The 23,775-nt window shown below is 40.2% G+C and overlaps 1 protein-coding gene across 3 annotated transcripts in view; it reads left to right on the plus strand.

Moving 5' to 3' along the window:
- The window catches only part of ARPP21 (cAMP regulated phosphoprotein 21), a 162,832-nt gene continuing 155,977 nt past the window's right edge, over positions 16,921 to 23,775 (plus strand). For all 3 annotated transcript variants that reach the window (XM_018038254.1, XM_018038253.1, XM_018038255.1), the window contains exon 1: positions 16,921 to 17,633. The gene's annotated coding sequence lies outside the window, so the exon portion shown is untranslated. The remainder of the gene's footprint in view (positions 17,634 to 23,775) is intronic.

Here is a 23,775-nt window from a genome sequence, read left to right on the forward strand (position 1 = left end):
ATTGATGCTTTTGAACTGTGGTGTTGGAAAAGACTCTTGAGAGCCCCTTGGACTGCAAGGAGATCCAGCCAGTCCATCTAAAGGAAATCAGTCCTGAATATTCACTGGAACCTGAAACGCCAATACTTTAGCCACCTGATCCGAAGAACTGACTCATTTGAAAAACCCTGATGCTGGGAAAGATTCAAGGCGGGAGGAGAAGGGGACAACAGAGGATGAGATGGTTGGATGGCTTCACCAGCTCGATGGACAGGAGGTTGAGTAAGCTCTGGGAGTTGGTCATGGACAGGGAAGCCTGATGTGCTGCAGTCTTTGGAGTCGAAAAGAGTCGGTCATGACTAAACAACTGAACTGAACTGAATGATGACCTCATAGTCAAAAAGAAGCAAGTTATTGGCTTAAGGATCTAATCCTAAAGGACTTGATCCTGCTCACCATAGAGGTTTCCTTTTGGGAATAGAAAAAGTTGGGGGGCTAGAGATTCTGTTAGTGAATATAATATTTGCTTTTTTTATTTTTTTAATAATTTTCAGTAGCTTTTTATGTCTTTTTAACTTATACTATTCTTTGATATATCATTTTTTCAAGCTTTTAAAAATTTTTTGTAGAAAATTTTTTCTAGCTTATTTTCGAATCAAACAAAAGAAATCTCTCATTTGTAGCAATGTTACTTTTATACGTTCTATTAGAGTGTTTATTTCTATATTTTTTTCTTTATTTTCTTAGAGAATTACCTGATTTTCAAAGAATGAACTATTTTTTGAAAAATGATCTTTCTTATAATTAAAATAAAGTACAAATAATTTGTTCATTATCCTTTTATATTGCTTTCATTTCTGGTTGAACTATACTTGTCTTTCTTTTTCAGTTGGGTATTTAGATAATCACATCAATTATTTTTCCATTTATCTATCTCTTTACCTACCTACCTATCTCTATCCATTGTTTGTAGGGATATGAAATCCCCTCTGAGCACAGCTTTAGCTACTTCCCAATAGCTTGAAAAACAGGTCATTTATTTTAAATAATTTTATCTGTATTTTATCTAGTTTATTATTTCAAAGTAGAAAATATAATTTCTCAACATGTTTTGGAGAGCATTAGCCATTAATACATTATTGATTTATGCTTTGATTTCATCAGGGTCAGAAAATATGTTGTCCATATTTTTAAAAATTAAAGATAATTGCCTGTTGCCTAGCATACAATCTGTTTTTATAATGTTTCATTGGTTTGGATTTGTAAAAAAAAAAAAAAGTCTATTTTTTTCTTTGAAAGATATGAGCTGCTTTTGAGAGTTTTTTCATCATACTTATTAATAGTACAATCATATCTTTACTATTTTTCCCTTTTTTTAGGAAAAAAGTTCCAAAGTCTCTCCTATGGATCCTCCCACTTTAGCTTTACATATTTGTAAAGCTGCTGCAAAATCTCTCTTTACGTTTTCAAAATTCCATAATGAGAAACGGAATCCTTCCCATCCAGATGGATTTTTATTTTCAAAAATTTCTAAAGAAACGCCACCAGCCCTAGAAAAGGTGATACTTCCAGCTGGCCTGGCAATCACCAGGTATTGATGCCATCTCTCTTCCCTCCTGGGCCTTTGCCAGACTTGGCTAATTGATCAAGGTCTTCCTTCCTGCAGAGTCCAGATGCTACCTTGGAATATAGTGCTCTAGTCAGCTCCTACCAACCAGTCACAGTTTGCCCTTCATTTAAAACCTATTTGCCTTCTCTGTTCAAAACATTATTAGTCAAGGTAAGAAAACAAAGTTGACCAATGCCTGCTAGGTTTGGAGAGATGCCTCAGATTAATATTACCTGTCAAGCTATTATTCAAAGCAGTTAGCCAACACAGTTTGACATGGGAAATCTCAAGGTAAAAAAATATCCTTGAGACCTTCTCAAAATACTTAGTTGACAAGATCCAGACAAACACGAGATGAATCAAAATAAACATTAAAGAAACTATGGTCATGGAATCCATCAAACTAAGGTTAAACAATAATAGTTACAGGACAGATATACATAGTTTATTCTTTGACCATGGAAATAAAGAATGTTACTGGCTAAAAATAAGTTAAAATAGCTAATCTGTAATTATTGGAAGACTATTGTTGGGGAAGGGAAAAAGCTGTTGATCTCACCTAATCTTTTTTAAAATGGTAACTAATGATGACATTTGGTAGGAGGGAAGGTTCTTATCTATGGAATTACCTTTAACAGAACACCCATGGGTTAGAATTGCCTGTGATGAATAAGACCAGTACAAATGGATTCGTGAAACCTCTGTGTGCGTGTGTGTGTGTGTGTGTGTGTGTGTGTGTGTTCACTTGTGTCCAACTCTACAACCCCATGGAATATAGCCCCACCCCCCACCCCAGGTGCGGCTGTCCTTGAGATTTTCCAGGCAAGAATACTGGAATGGGTCGCCTTTTCCTACTCCAGGGATCTTCCCAACCCAGGGATCAAACTTACATCTCCTGCATTGGTAGGCAGATTCTGGCAAGCCCCATTATAAAACATAATTCCCAAAAAATATTATATAAGATGTATGACTGTCTGGAATATCAAATGAAAATGTTTCGTGACCAAAATGTTTTCCGCTGTGTAAGACTGGCAGATTTCAATCAGAGGCCTCATTTATTGCTCTGGTCCAAAGACCTCTCACCTTGGCAAAGGAAGGAAGAACCTGAGGAATCATGAATGGTCTTTGGAACCTCTGTTTGCTTTGGTTGAGCTTCTCAATTCTTGCATATTAAATTATTATTAATAGTAAAGCTTGATTGGTAAGGATATTCATTTGCTTGACTCATATCTTACAATCAGCTCTTCATATTTGCTGAGAAACTGGGGAGGCATATAGATAGATGTGGCACTTCCCAGGTGGCTCAGTGGTAAAGAATCCACCTGCCAATGTAGGAGACATGGGTTCAATCCCTGGGTCGGAAAGATTCCCTGGAGAAGGGAATGGTAACCCACTCCAGTATTTTCACCTGGGAAATCTCAGACAGAAGAGCCTGGCAGGCTACAGTCCTTAGGATCGCAAAGAGATGGATACAACCAACTGAACAAGCATGCACACGGAGACAGAAGCGCAAAACTGCATGTTTCTTCTTCTTTCTAAGTGTGGAATCCACCAAAACTGAAACATGGGACTGACAAATGTTTTACTCTCAACCTGTTACTGTTTTTCATAGTATTTTTTACATACTTACAGGATTTGGGGGCAATCCCACCACTTAGAGTGTAAAATGTTCGCCTATTATTTAACAAATCATTTCGTTTTGCTTCTGTTTCTCCTCACTCTATACCCAAGTAACTTATTATTATTAAAAGTAGCATGTACTATAAAATTCCTCTGAAAGGTTTTGTTTCTATCTACCTACTTACCTACTGGCTACCTACATACCTATATTTTTTGTTTAAGGAGAACACACACATTACAAAGATGATTTAACCTTAAATTCTTTATAATGTATGTAAATTATTTTCAAATAACAAATTGTTATTTAGTTAAGAAATACTTGCAAGATGCTTAGTTAGGATTGATCTGACAAGCATAAGAGCCTCTGGTATGCTAGAGGATAGAAAAGAAAATGAATAAAATGTGGTACGCAGCATTCCCAATCCTAGCATTTTTGTCTCCAGTCTGGTACTTCATGCAAACTTCTAGAATGTTCATTCTGCCTTATATTTTCTACATGCAAAGCTACTTACAATGTCCTAAGCACTATTTTAAGTGATGATAAGAAGAAAAAGGACAGAAAATCTTACCTCAAAGAGTCCAAAGTATAAGTTACAATGTGGGGCACTGTTAAAGGTAGCAAACTCTGTATAAATTGCCACTTGGGGACTTCGAAGAGGAGGCAGTAACTCTGTTTAGAGCAGCTAAGGAAGGTCTTCCATGCAGAAGAGACCAGTATACAAACAGGGACCTCTAATTCACGGTTTATAGGAAAGTTTTAAGACTTTGACATTTCATTGTTCAAAATAACACCTTGAATGGAGTGCAGAATACAATATCACACCTGATTGAAGCAGTCCTGAAGAAGAACCACAGTTTCCTCTGTAGTTACATAGTAGAATCTGAAGAACACAAAGTAACAAATAGAGATGTGTGGATCACAGTCCTGACCCCAACACTTGTAGACCTTAACAGAACATTGCAAATATGTAAATTTGCAGTGACATAAACTCTGGGTTTCATTTTCTTCTTCAGATAAGAAGTGGGGTTGAATTGCGTTATCCAATATTTTTTGAAAACAGGAATCTGAAGCATAGTTCAATGTTACCAAGACTAAGAAAAAATTTATACTGAAAGAGAGACTGTAACCAAAACCTACCCTAGGAGGTATTGGCTTAGCAATCAGGCAGCAGATGTAAGAAGACTGATATAAGAGGCTGAAAAGAGCAAAATGTCTGACAAAAATTGTTACCTCCAGTAACTGGGAAGCAAATCACATCCCTTACATACATGAGGGCATAGGGGGAAAGTTATGAAGATAGAACATGTTATTAACGTGTGTAGAATATTATTGGATGCTTTGGCAAAGTGTTTAAAAAAGGGATTAAATCCAGATAGACTGGGCTGGTTTCAAAATAAAAATGAAAGAAGCAAAAGTTCTGTTAGAAAAGTATACTGCTTCTAAATTCTGCTGCTGCTGCTGCTATGTCGCTTCACTCGTGTCCGACTCTGCGACCCCAAAGAAAGCAGCCCACCAGGCTCCCCTGTCCCTGGGATTCTCCAGGCAAGAACACTGGAGTGGGTTGCCATTTCCTTCTCTAATGCATGAAAGCGAAAACTGAAAGTGAAGTCGCTTAGTCATGTCCGACTCTTAGCGACCCCATGGACTGCAGCCCACCAGGCTCCTCCATCCATGGGATTTTCCAGGCAAGAGTACTGGAGTGGGGCGCCATTGCCTTCTCCATCTAAATCCTAGTGAAGTGGCAAATAAAGAGGCTTTGAATGGAAATGTGCTCATTAAAGCTAATCCACTGATTGAAATGATGTTAAGCAAAAAGCAACATGAGTGTAATTACATACATAAGTTAAAATTTTTCAGTGCATTATTTTGCTTCAGGGAAAAGATTGAAATAAATATGTTGATTAGTTGGTATTTGGGATTGTCCCCCAAATGACAAGTAAGTGAGTTTTGTTTGACTTTTACATGTGTTATTGCACATAACGTCTTGAAAATACCCTAGAGAGAGAACCAGAGGTTTAGGAGTGGCTGGTGGGCAGGGCATGGAGGAGGGCTAGAAAAGTTTAGAAAACCACCATAAGTACATAGAATTTACTGAAATCATACTATAAGAAGTCAAGTTAGTTTTGAAAGATAGTTACAAAGAAAGCAAGAGCTTGAGACTTAAAATGACCCTTTGGCTCTCAAGTTTCTGCAGGAAAGAGGCAGAATAAAAAAGTTGTATGGCCTTCAAGGATGGCCAAAGAGGATGATGGAAAAAGAACCACCTCCCAGAAGGCATTGTCTAGAGACCCGATGAGCAAAAACAAGGTTGTTTCTACACAAGACCGGAATCAAGACTTAAAGAATTCTCTGTATCCGGAGAGTGGAAGACCTTAAGAAGGTGGCCCAGAGGCTTTTAAAGTTTGCTCCAAACCTATGGGTGGTATGTATCTCCCATTCTTTCCACTTCCCAGGGAGGTATGTTTACTGTGGTTACTCTCTCCTGTGTAATCTCTGCCTTTAGGGGTGGGTTGAGAGGGTGACAGGAAATTCCTATTAATTCACAAAATTTCTATAGCATTCTAGGAAAGTCCTTGTGGACCTGATATAGTAATTACCACACATCACTAGGAGATCCTAGACTTTGAAATAAATATGTTGATTAGTTGGAATTTGGGATTGTCTCCCATGACAAGTGAGTTTTTATTGTTGTTTGTTTTCTCAATGTGCAAGAAGAAGGGAACAAGGACCTACATGGTGATCACTAGGATGAAAACTTATGGTATTTATATATTTATATGTCTCAAATTTTAAAATATCAAGGAATATCTGAATTTAATAATTAGCATTCATGTCTAGGTGTTTGATAGCTCAGCCATGCTTGCATGAGTAGTAATATAAAGCTATATATACTATATAAATTAATGTGCACTGATTCTGTAGCATTTGCTTTTCTTGCCTACACTTCAGGTAAAATCAATAATTATGTTTTTATATAAAGTTTGTCCCCTTTTGAACTTTGTTTTCAAGTCAGGGTCGAACCTGGGTTTCCTGCACTGCAGGCGACTTCTTTGCTGTCTGAGCTGCCTGAGAAGCCCAACATTAGTAACAGACAAGATTAAAATATAAAATAGAAATGCATTCAAAGTGCTGACAATTTGAACATGAAACAAGTGTAAAAAATCAAAAACTGTAGAATTTAGATTTTCAGGAATGTTCTTTTTCTTCTAGAGTATTTATTATTTTTATTAAAAATAAAAAATAAAATCACTAATTTGAATAAAGTGTAATAAATTTTCATTTATATTTTTAAAATTATTTAAATCTAATTCATTACTTTGTAGACATAAAACTAATCACAATTCTAGCCTTTAATGTCCATCTAGTTTCTGATGTAAACCATCAGTATTGCCCTTTAGGCATGTTATACAATTTTATCATATACAAATACAAGACAGCCCATTAAATTTGGATTACAGATAAATAGCAATAATTTTTCATGCATGTGTACTCCGATACTGCACTCACACATACTTACTTGAAAAAAGTTACTCATTTTTTAATCTAAAATTTAAATTACACTGATTGTCCTATATTTTATCTGGAAATGTACATGTAAATTTAAGAGTAACAGAATTTGCTTACTGCAACATGTTCCAGAGTCACTAGATACAACTGTTGCAAATAGCGTGGTGATACATAAATGAATATCTGAGGAGGAATTAATTGAAAACCACAAGTAGCAGCAAAACAGACACTTGGCAATACAGAGAACATATTTCAATAGATTAAAAAAAATTAAATTCACACCCGGAGGATAGACATGACATGTTAATTAATTTGTGTTTTCTCTTACCTCAGTGCTTCCGCTGCTCAAATTCTGCCTGCATTCCAAAGCTGCATCCGTCTCCATACTTAGCAATGTCAGGTATTTTCAAGGTAGTCAAACATAGGTGTCTTCTGTCTCTAGGCCATAAGGCAGAAGTCTTAGAGAAGGGTTCCCCTAACACCTGGGACCTAAAATGAGGTTAGTCGTGGGAGTGGAAGTTGAGTGGTATGACTTAGTACTCTACTGTGCCAAGTCTTTAATCTTCAATGTCTCTGAGGCGCATGTACCCCTTAATATGTGAGTGTGTCCTCATAAAACCCTGGGCTCTTGAATGCTCAGGACCCAAAGTAGACATCCCATATAGCCAGGTGTAAAATGAATAAATGTAGATAAATTAAATTTCTTTCCAACTATCCATGCTTTGACAGCTTTCCAGTCCTCCTGTTGGCCCCCTTTAATCCATGTGATGGACTGTGGACAGAAGTATGCACCGCGTGTCATGTCTGTACTCTCTCAGAGCTGGTATGCCAGCCTTCAGCTCTCTCCAGTCATAGCTATGTTGAAATGGCAGCACAAGCCAGGACTAGAAGGCCTCCATTTCTGATCAAGTAGAAAAGAGCATAGCACCAACCCACATTAAATACGTAGCCCCCCAAAGAAGTCTGTTAGGAAAAAACAAAAGGATTTTGGAGGTGTATTCCTTTCCTCAAAGCATAGCCTGGCATAATCTGAATAACATCAGTTCTATAATTTAAAAGAGTTTTACATATTCCCAGATTATGTACCCACCTGAGTTTGGTGGGTTTTTTTTTTTTTTTTGAATTGTAGTTTGTGCTTTTTAAATTTGCATTTAAATATTTTATCAAACAAATTTTATTTTAGTGTTGCATACACTGTACTTGGTCTTCCTGGGTGGCTCGGCAATAAAGAATCTGCCTGCAATGCAGGAGACCTGGGCTCAGTCCCTGGGGCAGGAAGATCCCTTGGAGGAAGGCATGGCACACCACTCCAGTATTCTTGCCTGGAGTATCCTATGGACAGAGGAGCCTGGCAGGCTACAGTCTGTGGGGTTGCAAAGATTCGGACACAGCTGAGCCACTGAGCACCCTCACATTCATGAACCAGTGGGTCTCTTACATCAACAACACTGTTTCAGGTTAAGCTGGGTGGTAAGTAAAGATACAGGTTAGAGGTGGTATAGTTTTGGTTTTTTTTTCTTTTTTCCATTATTCTTTTCCTTAACTATGTGATATGTATCATACACAGCTTATAAAAGTCAACACAAAAGAATCCCAAGATCTAGCAACTTGCAGGCCACAGTCAAGTCAAAATTTCCACTCTAAGGTGGAAATGACTCATTGAAATCTCATAATGATTTGATAGCTGATTCAGGACCAAAATTCTGGTCTCCTAAAATCTGTTCTTGGCATTTTTACTCCAGTATATGTTGCTGTCTCGCAGACTAACCAGTAGTGTTTATACATCAGAGAATCTAGGTTGTGCTTTGGTGATACAAAAATCTGTAAGAGTCAGTGGCTTAAAACAATTTTTTTCTTGCTCTGTTTATTTGTGTTAGATAGGTCAGTGTTGACGTCTAGTCCACTTCAGGGATGCCGTCTGATGCAGGCTCCATCACCGTGGAGCTGGACTGTCTGACCTCTGACCCACTCTGTGTCTGTGTGGAGGCCAGGAGAACCCAGAGGATTTCACAGAGGCTTCTCACTGCCCCGGCCCAGAAGCAGTATGTACAGTCACGTTCACTTGTCCTTGGTGAGAATTTGTGATGTGGTCACTCCTGAATGCAAGAAGGCCAGGGCATGTGCTGTCCTCTAAGGGAAAGAAGAGATGGGTGAGGTGAGCGCTGGGTTACAACTGCATGTGATGAAATGGAAGTAACTGAATTGATAGACTGACAATTTCTCTTTTTATTTTTAATTTTATTGGAGTATAGTTGATTTACAATGTTGTATTAGTTTCAGATGTACAGCAAAGTGATCCAGTTATACTTATACATATATTCATTCTTTGTCAGACTTTTTCCCCATATGAGTTATCACAGAATATTGAGTCGAGTTCCCTGTTGCTGTGCAATAGGTCCTTGTTGGTTATCTGTCTTACATATAGTAGTGTGTGTATGTTAATCCCAAGCTCCTGATTTATCCCTCCTCCCTTTTGATAAATTTGAATGTTTTCAATATCTATAAGTCTGTGTGTATTTTGCAAATAAGTTCATTACATTTTTTAAATTTAGATTCTACATATTAGTGATATCATGTGATATTTGTCTTTGTCTGATTTACTTCACTAAGTATGATAATCTCCAGGCCCACCCAAGTTGCTGCAAATGGCATTATTTTGTTCTTTTTTTACAGCTGGGTAATAGTCTACTGCGTGTACCGCATCTTCTTTATCCGTTCCTCTGTCAAGAGACACTTAGATTGCTTCCGTGGTTTGGCCATTGTAAATAGTGCTGCAATGAACATTGGGGTGCATTCTTATCAAAGGATGGTTTTCTCCAGATATATGCCCAGAAGTGGGATTGCTGGATGATATGGTAGCTCTATTTTTAGTTTTTTTTTAAATATAAATTTATTTATTTTAATTGAGGCTAATTACTTTATAATATTGTAGTGGTTTTTGCCATACGTTGACATGAATCCACCATGGGTGTACATGTGTCCCCCATCCTGAACCCCCCTCCCACCTCCCTCCCCGTACGATCCCTCTGGGTCATCCCAGTGCACCAGCCCTGAGCACCCTGTCTCATGCATCGGACCTGAACTGGTGATTTGTTTCACATATGATAATATACATGATTCAGTGACATTCTCCCAAACCATCCCACCCTCACCCTCTCCCACAGAGTCCAAAAGACTGTACTATACATCTGTGTCTCTTTTGCTGTCTCGCATACAGGGTTATCGTTACCATCTTTCTAAATTCCATACATATGTGTTAGTATACTGTATTGGTGTTTTTCTTTCTGGCTTATTTTACTCAGTATAATAGGCTCCAGTTTCATCCATCTCATTAGAACTGATTCAAATGTATTCTTTTTAATGGCTGTGTAATACTCCATTGTGTATATGTACCACAGCTTTCTTATCCATTCGTCTGCTGATGGACATCTAGGTTGCTTCCATGTCCTAGCTATTGTAAACAGCGCTGTGATGAACATTGGGGTACACGTGTCTCTTTCAATTCTGGTTTCCTCGGTGTATATGCCCAGCAGTGGGATTGCTGGGTCATAAGGCAGTTCTATTTCCAGTTTTTTAAGGAATCTCAACACTGTTCTCCATAGTGGCTGTACGAGTTTGCATTCCCACCAGCAGTGTAAGGGGGTTCCCTTTTCTCCACACCCTCTCCAGCATTTGCTGTTTGTAGGCTTACTGATGATAACCATTCTTACTGGTGTGAGGTAAGAGCTTATTGTAAGGTAGTGTTTTCATCTGCATTTCTCTGATAGTGATTTCGAGAATCTTTCCATGTACTCTTTGGCCATCTGTATCAGACTGGTGATTTCTCTCCCATGGAAGCTTCTGGTTTCCTAACAAATTTCTGACATCTTGCGTCTGTACCCTTATCCTGAGAATTGAATCAAAGGATAAGTATATGTCAAATCAGTGATTTGGGCTCTTTGTGCTTAAAATGGTTAAAACGATAAGAAAAAAAAAGAAAAAGAAGAAGATGCAAAAAGGCTTTAGAGGCTTGCTCATGGCTCCTAGGGATCTGCTTTATTTCTGAGTGAAAGAGAGCAGAGTCCACCAAAACAGGGTAATTTCTTGGCCTGAAAGGGTTCACTCAGCTGTCTCAAAAATTTACCATTTTTTTTAATAGAAAAAAAAGTGTTTGGTGTCTGTATTAAGGGAAAAATCTGAAGCAAAAATGTAATTGGTAAACTCATAAAACTTTTAATTCTCTTTCCAAAAGGGAAATTTTGCCTTAACTTAAAAATATATACAGAACAATGTTTTGTATGTTTTTAATAGTGTATTTATTTTTGCTATTGTATATAATTTCTACCAGGGAGGCAAAGGTCAACCAGCTCTTGAATAAAGATTAGTAATCAAAACAAAAGACATTCTGAGGCTGATGTAGCATCTTTGAATCTAGAATTATGCCAAAATGTAAAATAGAGACATGGTCGATAAGCAATTCAGATTTAAAGACTTACCCTCACAAGGGATAATCCTCCAGTTTGGAGACCACACTCTCCAATAGCTTTCACTTGTGTGTAACACATGTTTTGTCTTCAACACTCTACTCTGCTGTCATTAATATATTGAAATATCCAGTGTCATGAAAAGAATCCTCATGACTTATTATATAGAAAAACAAGGAGCGTTTTATGAAGTGATATGCATTTTTCAATCCATTTATGCAAAATAGACCTATATATTTATGGATATGTACAGAAATTGGCTAAGCATAAAAGTGATGGCTGTTGGTGGTGGTATTTTGGGAGATTTTATTTTGTTCCTTCTTAATTTTGATTCCCACCCTCATTTTTTTTTTTTTTTTTTTTGGTGATAAATCTCTATAGATTTTGCAAGTGCACATTTATTTCCAAAGTTAAAAAAGTTCTTCAGAGAGTAGCTTTTGAGAACAAATTGTGCATTCATGTCGCATTCTAAAGCTGTACATTGTGCTTCTTTAGATGCTGGATATTGGCCTACAGCTGGGTTTCCAATAAGATCATAGTACTCTTGAAATAGTAACACTGAATATGTTTTACCTTTTAAACACATATGCGCACACACACACACACACACACCCCATTGAAAGCTATGAAGAACAGTTGAAAATGCCAAATGTGCTATATTTTATTAGAGATGAATTGTAGCTATTTTATTCTAGGGGCTAATTCACAGACCTTTAATATTATGTCATTATGAGGAAGCCAGATACATTATTTCAGTTCTGAATAACTCGGTAACCTTTTTGTCTTCCTTTGTGTGAAAAAAGGGAACAGTGTCCATTGCAGAAGAAAATGCTGTATCTCAGGACCAGGAATGTAGAACTAGAGACAGGATTACACAGGGCTTTGGCAGATGCTAGGTTATGTTCTGGATCATTCTTTGCACAGCAAGAGAAAACATTTTCCTCTGCCCTTCCCAATATTCCCTCGATGCTTCTGCTTCATTGATGCTTTCCGTTCTGGGCTCAGTTTTTAAAAATCGAAAGCATCTTCCATGAGTTCCATAGGAAGCTGAAAACACTTCATGCTGAAGAGACCCCAGAGGGCAGTGCCCACCTCAGGCAGGTAGGGAGGCCACTGGACATCCTGCCTGAGCGCATGCCTGCTCTGCAGTCAGAGTCCCTGCATCTGAGCGCCCTCCTGCCTGGAACACAGGCCTCAGCCATGCAGAAGTCACGGGCCCCTCAGGGCAATAGATGCAGAGAGGGAAGATGCACAGTACTCTGGGGGTGGGGCGGGGGCAGCGGGAGCCCAAACCCCCAAATATTAAGGTTGTGTCTAAATGCTGGTATTTCTAGCCCAAAAGATGCTGAAAAGAAATACGCAGTTCAGCCAACAGCCTTTCCTGTCTTTCGATGCTCAGATGAAAGGTTTCCTAAGCTTCTCTCAGCTCTTTCTTCTCATTGTCCCTCCTCTGATTTAGATGCATCTCCAAGAAAATACTGCACAGGTTCGTTTTTGAGGAAATTTCTGAGTTTGCCCTGTCAGCCAAGCATCACCGTGTGTGTATGTGCCGGCCAGCTTTCATTTCTGATCTGCCTGTGAGAACACCAAGGGTTCGTGAAGATCATTTTCTTGTACTGTGCACAGCAGACTCCAGAAGGATCTGTGCCATCAGAACATTTGGTTTCCAGGCTCCCAAGTCCTCTTTGTGTTTGATCGTGACATTTCTTCATGCTCAGATGCATACGTGATGTAACATTCTTTGTTGATGTTCTGCAATGTGTTTTAGAGTTATTTTGGCTTAGCACTAATTAAGAATGGGGAACTCAACTTTTCTGGTTAAAATGTTACTCTCCCCCACCCTCCCTTCTGACTCCCCTGGCTTTCTGTACCAGGCATATCTGTAGGGCGTTAAACCCAAGACTGGTATTTAATAGACCCTAGACTGTTTTGTTGGAAACAGGGCAAATGAGAATTCTCTCTATGGGGTTTGTGGGTCTTTGTTGTAATGGGGAAGAATGCCCTAAAGGGGAGTTCCTAGCAGCCTAATTGTTGAGAAATGATGGAAGTTCAACAGCATGGAAATTCTACTTCTCGCTTCAGCTGAAAAGGTGCTTATAAAGGTAGCTGGGCTATTTTAGCGATTTGCCTTATTTTGAAAATCCAATTTGAAAGCTTCATTAAAGGGCACTAATTTGGTGTCTTAAGGGAATATGTGTAAAGGAGCTTGTCGACAGTCTAAGATGTTTGCCAGTGTGTAGGTGAGCTCAACCCCCCAAGCTGGGGTTACTTGGTTACCTGTATGCCCTTTCATTTCAAATGTGATATGAAATAAATTCAAAAGCATCCAGACTAAAAGAGTAACAACACAGCTTCTGCAAACACCTTCTGCTTGCTGCACAACAGGTCCGTAAATCAAGAGATGAGTTGTTGGGACAAGGAATAGAGACTTTATCCAGAAAGCCAAAAGACAGAAAAGATGGCAGACTAATGTCCTAGAGAACCATCTTACCCCAGTAATAATATAGACTTTTTTTATACTAAAAAGGGGAGGGATATGGTTGGTTGTTGTTACATATTTCTTGGTGCAGGAATCCTTTGTTCTTGCAGCTGTCCAGATAGGTCAGGTCATGATGTTCCTGTAAACCTCCAACATGACAAATGTTATTTTCTGTTCTGCAGAAACTTTCTTGTATCTCTATATGAATGGGAAAGTGTTATACTCTTAAAAGTCAGAGCTTTGAGAATGGGCTATCCTGTATATTTCAAGCTGTAGGCAACATTCTTAACTCAAAGCAAAAGCAACAGAATAGAAAAGCTTAAAGTAAAAGAGACATACTAATATGAAGTCAGATTTGTTCTTCCCTATGACACTTACTTTTTCCCCCATTTCCACCACTTCTCACCCCTAAGGGTAGGATGCTTTCAGTGCAGAAATACCTCTGCATGGACATCAGCATCATAGACATCATTCAGAAGTCCAATAAGGAAGACAACAGTTTTACTGAGTTTGCTGCTGCTGCTGCTGGTGCTAAGTTACTTCAGTCGTGTCCAACTCTGCGCGACCCCATGGACGGCCGCCCACGCCGTACTTAATATAGAACAGACCAAGGGACATTAAGGTATGGTAACTGTTTCAAATTAAGGAAATGCAAATACTTTCTGAATGCCTAGAAGAGTCGCTTACTGCTCACTGCCTGCCTAATATTCCCAGAAGTATATTTCAGTCCCACTTTGGGACGCAACAGTTAAAAATGGATAGCTGAATGTTAATTACCTAGGTGGCCTCAAATAAACTTGAACCTTTTCTAGTTCCTTCTTTGTTGACGACATATTATGAGAAAAGTTAGAAAAAGTTAGCCGAATTAAATGAATGTTATTCTTCTTTGGGAGGTTTTCCTTTTTAAGTAAAGGTTAAACTGTGAGAAATTGCATTGTTTCAACAAGTTTGTCTATATACTGATAAGATACTGAAACACTGTGTCTTGTTCTATTACACAATCACTGACATTTGTAGTAAGAATGGTGATTGAATTCCCTTTCCCCTTGTTCAGTAGTTATAATTTCTAATCCAGTTTATAGAAAGGAGTTCCTCTGTGTGTGTGTGTGTGTGTGTGTGTGTGTGTGTGTGTCTGTGTCTGTGTGTCTGTAACTTACAGTGTGAAGTCTGATCTAGAAGACTGTGTTAAGAACAAGCTCTTAAAGGTTTCCTCTTAGCAGATTACTCATCCAACCCATTCAGAGGGTGCTTAGGTGTCATTCTGTCCAAAAGGAAAGTCAAGTACAATGACCTCTTTCCCGTGCAGTCCCAACTGTGTGAATTTAGTATATAGCAACCTGGCACAACAGTTTCTCCCAAGGAAAGGAGATTTCTTTTTTTTTTTTTATTGGAACATGACTTGAGATGAAGGGAGGAGAATTAGAAATACTTTTTTGTGTGAGTTTTTCCCTTGAATTCCATATGGCTGGAAGGAGGAGAGAAATGCCTGTCAAAATGCTTTTGGAGAGGAACATTTGAGTTGAAATGCTCAAAAAATAGATCAACATAAGGGTCTTAAATTCTTTAGGCACATTTGCTGAAACCTCATATAGCAGATTTATTCTTATTCCAAAACTAGCCAATTCCTGAGGGAAACAATTTCCAATATTTGGGAAATAATTATCTATTCACCAAAACCAGTACAACTTCATCCTAATTTTTTCCATAGCATTTCCTAGCAGTGCGCATAACATGTTTGGTATCTTAATCAATGTCTTAGCATATATAAACATGGCTACTGCTGTTGAAATTACTTTTCTATAAAAACTGGAAGGCACACCCCTTAATAAATCTGTTTATAATATCTGTTATCAGGAATGGTATCAATAAATGGAACTGAAAGGATGTGGACATCTTCATGACACGGTTTATACTAGTTATTTATTTGTTGTCTCTTCATTGGGGTTACTAATTGCAGCTGGTAAAAGTTGATTTTCTCTTCTCCAATTTATTGTGGGATGGGGCGTTCATTGCACCAGATCCATAGTTATTCAGCGTCTACATTTCAGAAGCTGAATTGCTGGATACTGTCAGAATAAGCTTTGGCAATTCCATGCAGGCGCGTACAACTATAATTTTGCTTCCCATTAATAACAGCCTAGCAAGGAAGCCCAGAATCAAATGCCTTGCTCTCAGCTGGGGGCAGAACGCCAGAGTGATCTATCTTGGCTGGTGACCTGTGATGTTGAAAAAGTAGGCTCTACATTCTACTCAGGAGGGGTGGGCGGTGTTCCGGAAATGTATTCCCATTCCTCCACTATTCCTTTTTTTTTTCCTTTTGGTAGTGTGTACCTTGAAACAATGGGGGGGGGGGGGAATGAATTACAGATAATAAAAATAGCACATCTCCAAACAAACAGGAAATGCAGCCCTTTTATTTCTTGGGATGTCAACTCTGCGCCCTGCCCCACGCCCTAGCCTGCAGGGGTTTCTGGGGCACCTCTGTGATTCTCAGTCAGCGCCCGGGTGGGCAGCGGGCTGGGCGGGCGCCCACGGGGAGTCCACTTGGCGCAGCACAACAGGACTTGGGGTCCTGCTCAAAGCCGCGAATGTCTGAGAGTGCTGAGGCTTCGGCTGGATTTGGGTGGAGTGAGGTGTTATTGTTGTGGGATATTCTCTGCAGAGTTGGCCTGGAGAGTGAGCCCCGGAGGAAGGGAGTGAGCACGGCTTGGCCAGGTGTCCGCCGCCAGAGTCGGGAGGCGCCCAGGAGAGGTACTTGGGGCTTTGGCCCCGGGCGGGGAGGGATGCGCGCTGGCCGAGAGCGGGGACGCATGGTGGAGGGGCAGGGGGCAACGTGCCAGTTTTCTCTCTGATGAAAGATGTTCACGCGCCGTTCGTGGCTCGGGCGCTTTGTCTCTAGCCCGGGGCCCGGTGGAGTAGACCAGCCAGGGGACGGATGGCACCACCACGCGCTCCGGGCACACCGGGCAGGTGCCCGCGCTCCGGCTCAGCCAACTCCCGCTGCGCCTGGTGGCCGAGGCCCGGCCCCCGCAGGCGCCCGACCGCGGCCATCTCCCGGGTGTGGCGGGTCAGAGGCTGGAGTCTGCCGGCTGAGCAGCTGCCACGCCACATGCGACCCGCACACTGCCGCCAGCCCGGGCGGGGACCGGCCACGGCCGGGGCTACGGGGAGGGGCCGGGCGCGTGGGAGGGCAGGGGCGCGCGGAGGCGGGGAGCTGGGCGCGCGGGACCCAGGGACGCCCGAAGCTGGCTGGCTCGGGGAGGGACAGGTGGGAGCAGTTAGACGACTGGAGACGCGGAGACCGGCGCGCAGAGAGAGGGAGGGAGAGGCAGGGGACGCAGACAGGAGGGAGAGGGCGTAGCAGCCTCGCGCGCCCTCCCTGCAGACGCCCTCCTCTGTCCGAGGGAAGCGGCCGGGGCGCGGAGTGGCAGAACGAGATGCGGGTGCAGAAGACCGGGAGAAGGTCCCTGCCTCGCTAGTGGGACCAAGAGTCGCGGAGGGACCGCCGCGAGGGGCAGCTCGGAGAGCGGATCGCGCGACGGCGGCAAGCCCGCGGTGGGCTGCCGGGCTGAGGGACAGACGGCCAGACAGACAGACGTGCCCGGGGACGGACTGGCAGCCAGGAGGCGGGAGCTCGCTCCCTCTCCGCAGCCAGGGGCCGAGAAGGCGGCGGCGGCGCCCCGCGAGCGCATCTGAGCAGCGGGGAGCCGCAGGGACCTCGGGGTCACCGGCCGAAGCCGCTGCTGTGGCCGCAGCCCTGGGTGCCGCAGCCCTGCCGGGAGCCCCGCCGCCGACGCCGCAGAAGGCTCCTTTTATTAGCAGTTGAATAAATCGACCCAAAATAATAACAATAATAAGCCAAAGCAAACAAATAGAGCCAAGTCATCCGTGAGAAACAATAATACTAATAAAAGCCACAAACCAAAATCAATCAAGGAACAGAGACGCTGGGGGGACGTCCACTTTTCGGTCAAGGTAAAATAATTTTAAGGTCTTCCGACCGGAACATTGCACGCCTTTTGTCGCCTCTTTCTCTGTTTTCCTCTTCCTACCTGCCTTGCGTCTGTGCTTTTCTTTCGAGTTGTCTTTGAGTCTAGCTCTCTCCTTCCTGTTTGTAGAAAGCCGCTGTTATGTATGTAATGTGTTTTCATGCTTTGTCGGAGGAGGGGTAGACTTCCCCCCTCCCCAGAATGAGGCAAAAATGAAAGGCAGGAAGAGAATGGAAAAGAGCAGGTCTCTTCCTTAGAGAAGTACACAGTTGATCTTTAAAGGCTTCTCTGTAGAAAGTTGGGAATGTGCATATTTCTTTTGGAAGAGAGCTATGCAAGGGGCAGAAAGTTGTCATCTGTTTGTTGTCCTCAGAGGACTTGAGATCCTGGCTCCCCCAGGAATTAGAGGAAAGATGTTCAGCTTCATGTTTATGTGTCTGAATTCTGTATTATTGCAAACTCCAAATTTAACATTTTCTGCCTCAGGGTTGTAGATGCAGTGGTAGAATGGAGTTGAATGAGACAGGTGTATAGAAAGTTTCCTAGGAAGAGAAATGGATTCTCTGGGTGTTTATGCATGGAAATGGAGCTGGAGTGGATGTTGTTGCTGTCAGTTCAGTAGCCTGAAGATATAGGCAAGCACAGAATCTGAGCTGGAAAGACAAAGAAAGAATTGAAAGTTAGATGGATGGAAGGCTGGTAAAAATCACTTTCACGAGATTGGAGTGCAGATGCCCATTTTAATTTCTGACTTTTTCCAAGTCTGTTGGTATGACACTTCAGCCTCCCCAAATAAAGATGACGATCTCCAAAGTTTAGGCTGAATGTGGACAAGATTTCACTCAAATACTGAAGAAATCCGAACGATCCCCACGTCTTCTTCATCCGCTTTGGTGACCAAAATGGCTGTGATTGTTTTGAGAAAACGGAGAAATGGAGCTGACAGGAAATCACTTTTCATTTGGTAAAAGTTAGGAAACCTTTGACACTTTAAAATAAATGCAGCTACTGCTCAGGTTTTGTCACCACAGTGCTTACATGTCTTCGTAAGATTTTAGGTAATGTCATTTTCGCAGAGGGCAGTCATTTGGAAGCCTAGAGCTCTAGCCATGTAGCCGAGTAGTCTGATTATCTTGGCAGTGATTACTTCTGCTTTTTCCCAATAAGGATCGCATGGGAGATAATAACATATGCCCTCATCTCAGGTTGACACGGATTTCTAAGGTATGTATGTGTGTTTGATCCTGAATTTCCTTTCTAATAACATTCTTATACTTCTTTTTGTCACTTGAACAGAATGTTTTTCAAGGCTCCAGAGAGGGAGTTTAGAATATTCTTTAAGGAATACAGTTCTTCCTTGCAAAAGTCTAGTCTGTTACTACCCTTGCTTATTAATACTGTCACTTGGTCTCAAGGAATCTGCTTTAAATACAGTTTTAAGACATTCAGACTGCTCTACAGAGATGCCTTAACTTATCCTCACTGCTTGTGATTAATATTGTCCAATAAATCTTGAAATAAGTTGCTTTGGATGAATGTTTATTCAGCAAAGTACTTTTTCAGTGAGGTGTATTGAAAGAAACTGACACACTCCAGAAATGCACCTTGAGCTTCTCTGTGACTTCATTTCACTGCATGCTGATTTCTCTTTTACAGTATTCTGCTCAGACTGAGATAGGTTTGGGTACACTGCACTATTAAATTTGTAAATTGCTGGTCTCCCAGTGACTTTCCTTCTTGGATACCAGCTGAGTGTGGTTACCTTGAGAACTGTGGCACTAACCCCATTAGAGCATGCTCCACTGGGGAGTTCTGTGTGGTCTATTTTTAATGCTATTTAATGAAGGAGTGAGTGCCTCACTCAGCACTACAAGGAGCAGGATGGAAGGCAGAGCTGGGCATGGTGATGGATCCTGGGGAAGGATGTCTGGAAAGGTACAGACTGGCTACTGGAGATGGTAATTTTCATTAGTCCTAATGAATCGCACTAACAGAGGCCAGTTGATTTTAGTGGGAGAATTACCTGAGAATAGTTTGATATGTGTTTTCATCGACCTCTCCAGTAATTCTTAGAAAGAAGATTCAATAATTTGAGTGCCTTAAAACTTCAGGGAAATAGTAACCAGGGAGTTGCTGTGTATATACTATTTTTAATCCAAACTGTCAGGTGCTTGGGTGGTAAGACGTGCAGAAGTAATTTCAGCTTCCTAAAATATTGTACTGGGGAAGGGTTTGGAGCTTGTAAAATGTTCCGGGCATAAAATAACAATCCTTCTAAGATAGGCTGATGACTTGAAGCTCTGCCTTGTGAATTTGTTTTTCATTTTCTTTTATAAATGTGGAGTCTAGATCAAGTATTGTGGCAATGAAGTGAAGTAGGATGTTTTGGCTGAACTTGAAAATGTTTAAGCTGTTTTCCCCCCTTACTTTGAGATAAGCACAATAGATATGTTACCAAAGGTTAACTATCTCTTAAATGTAGATGGCAGAGGCAGCGCTGGTAATTTTCAGGATTTTATAATGAGGGGGGACATGTCTTAATGTTATAGTGCGTAAGATATACAAAGCCATCTGTCTGCAGTATTTGCATATATACAGAACGCCTGTCTTGAGGTAGGAAGTGAGAATGTTCGATCAGAAAGGTCCCTGTTGTTCACTTTCACATTAACAAGGTACTGCAGTCGGGTTATTTCTTTGTGCAGAGTAAAGCTAATTAGAAAAATGCCTAGGTTGTTTCAAAAGTAATAAACACAAGAGAAAGTGAGAAGAGTGTGTTAAGTGGAGAAATGAGTCATAACTAATATTAAATGAAGCTGTTAGAACAGTGTCCAAAGTTGTCCTGAATCTTGTCAATTTTTATAAGAAGTAACCCCCCCAAAAAAAACAACAAGAAAAATACATTGCAGAGAGTTAGTATAATTTGCTGCAGTTGCTTGTGTTTCCCACCTTCTACTTTGAGAAGGAGAAAGTAATCTACACTGACTATAGTATTTCTCTTACCGGAGAAATATTATTTGAACCACAGTGCTGCTACTTTTCTCCAGATTCTCTAGGCAATGGGCATTCTCATCTGAATCCAATGTGGATTGTATCTGTGCACAAGATCATGATAAACTGCACAAGTCGAGTGTGGAGTGAGTCAGCCGGTGAAGACACAATATACCATATAGCCAGAAGTGGGTAGGACTGAAGATCCTCATTAGTATGGAGAGACAGTTTGAAGTCCATTAAGGTTGAAAATTGCAAATGAACCCTTTGTATATATGTTAGTTTAATTCAGATCTGCTTCATGACAAGGTTAGAAAGAATCTGGGGCTTAAAGGTGATGTGGACACTGAAAACCATCTCTTCAAATGGTAAGTACTGGCATGGTCCTAAATGGTTCCACACAGTGGTGCATGCTGAGAAATTTGTGAATCTCTAATCAGGAAAAGAATTGGCTTCCTCAAAAATGCCTTATGTCACCAGCGAAGTTCTGAACATATTTTAAGTCAGTGATGATGAACTTATCAAATCCGTACTTCCTCCCTTTAGACAAACGACCTTCATTTTTTTTTCTAAATCGGTGCTTCCAGAGTCTTTACATTTCTGACTTTGCTTTTTTTCTTTTATTTTTCATTCTAACATTGAAAGTTAAATATGCTTAATGATTTCAAACAGTTATAGAAGTCACTGCTGAAGGACTATTGAAGGTAGAAAAAATATGAGCAAGACTAATCTGTGACTGGATTTGTTTTTCTCAGGCTATCTTTGCTTCTGAGGTTGGTTTCCTTTAATGTATATTTATGCCAAGTGCTAATAAATTGATTTTCTCAGTAGATCAGAGTCTTATAATCTAAATTAATTTTGCTCATCTTGGATTAAACTTGGCTCTGGATGTTCAAAGTTATATAATATTTGTATTTACATCACAACCCTTTCGTTTCTATGAGGATGAGATGGGAGCTGAGATACGCAGTATTTAAACTGCATACATTAGGATCATCTGCTTGATCAAAAATAAAGTACTTGAGGCAGAGTTTCAAGTTTACTCTGCAGGTTTTAATGTTTGGCAGCAGTGTTAGCTTGGGATTTCAAAATCCTCTGTAATCTGGTGATATTGTATTTTTGTAAGTCATGAAACGCCCATCTAGCATTTTGAAGGTACCTTTCTCTAAAATTACTGGGAGGTATCTGTGCCCTGGGAAATAGCTGTGCAGGTAAAACAAAACACGGATTGAAATAATTCCTCTGGGGCAGTTGAGGAGAAATTGAAAAAACAAAAGGAACTGACTTATAATACACCAAACTGACTCTACCTTCAAACTGAGTCTTTAGCATCATGCTACCTTCTTCCCTTGCTGCCAGCAGCGATCTTCATATCGGCAGGTGGAAGGACTGGTAACCATGGTCTGCAGCCACAGTAGACCAATATTTTAAATTCTTCTACATACTTTTCTTGAGAAAATTTCTCCTGGCAGTTTTTTATAACCCCTACCTAATATACAATGTCCATGCCAAAGGTTATGTGAGATTTTTTTAAAGTTCTGTAACCAAGTGATATCTATTAGGATCAAATTGCATCTGTAACTTATTGAAAGGCCAAAGAATTCACCCAGAATTATCTCACTCAAGGTACAAGGTCATAATTATCCCTCAGTCATAAATTCATACCACATTTTTAAAGTATTAATATGTTACAATTGTTTCTTTTATCTAGCAGCAGAAAATATTTCATTTTCTGCAGGTAAAGGGAAGAGGGTTCCACTAGAGATTAGCCCTTTAAGAAATAGGCCTTTTATCAGTTTATTACATTTCACACTATTTTTAAATGGTGCAATTCTTACATTAAAAATGTTTTGTGGATAACACACAAAATATTAATATTTTGTTGACAATATCACTTCCGTGAATAGTAACATTGGTTTTAATATAAGTAAAAATGAAATTCGGTTTCAGTTGAAGGATTTAAGATTTTTAACAGGAAAACAACTGCGTCACGTTTTATTTCAAATATTTAGGCAAATTTTGTAGAGATTTCTGTGGTTATGCAGCATGTGATTCTATGCAGAATCACTTAATGTAATACACAGTCTTTTTTTTCTGCAAGTTTTTTTCACTGAGACATATGCACAAAGCTAATCTACCTAAATAAACCCAGATCAACCTCCTGATACCCACACAAGATAGGAAATCAGTGTTTGTGATAAAGACTTCCAAAAGAACTCTGTGACTTTTCAACCTAAGATGGATGTAGTGCTGGAATTTTTAATAATGGATACACATTCTTCTACATTTCCTTTATTGTCAGTTGCTTCTTTATCAGGCATTAAATGTGTGAGGATCATCTCTAGGGAAATGCAAACCAGAGGAATGATCTCACGTATTTTGCAGATTTTCTTCCATTTGTCAAGATCCAATACTCACGTTAGGACCATCTAATCCACAGCATCATACCTTAAAGGAAAAACTAAAAATGCATGTTGACATAATTTGATCTGGTTGCAATGGAAAATCAGCACCAATAATTGAGATAAACTGTTTCCCCATCTTCAGAAAACAACGGAACATCAATTTCTAAAAGTTTTACAGTCTTCCAAGTCCAAATATGATATGCCTTGACATGGAAATTAGAAGGCCCAGCTGTCATCTGATTGTTCCGTCATCTGAGTTGCTTTCAGGTGATTTCATCACCGTCACATAGAAAAATCCAGCCATGTGTCGGCAGAGAATGAAGGAGGGGCATGGCAACTCTCTGAAATTCAGGGATTATGCATAATTCTTTAACTTTTTCTTGCTCATAAACTCAGTAGGCAAATAAAAAGCTATCGTGTTAATGTTGCAGTTTTTTTATACCTTTCTAAAGCCACCAGCTAAAATCTCCGCATGAAGTTCTAATACTTATTGATAAGAAAATATCCATACTCTTCATTGGCATGTTTTTCTTAGCATTTTGCTGGTTAATATGTATACCACTCTGATGGAAATCCCAGTGCTGCTGTCATCTGACTTAATTTAATCATCAAAGAGCTGTTAGAAAATAAGTAGATGCCATGTGAATATGTGATGGAATCAAGACTTCAGCATTGTTTACAAGCTTCACATACTCGATTCTTTAAAATGCAATTTTTAAAAATGAGTGTCAAAAG

Source organism: Capra hircus, chromosome 22 (assembly GCF_001704415.2).
Source record: "Capra hircus breed San Clemente chromosome 22, ASM170441v1, whole genome shotgun sequence".
NCBI lineage: Eukaryota > Metazoa > Chordata > Mammalia > Artiodactyla > Bovidae > Capra > Capra hircus.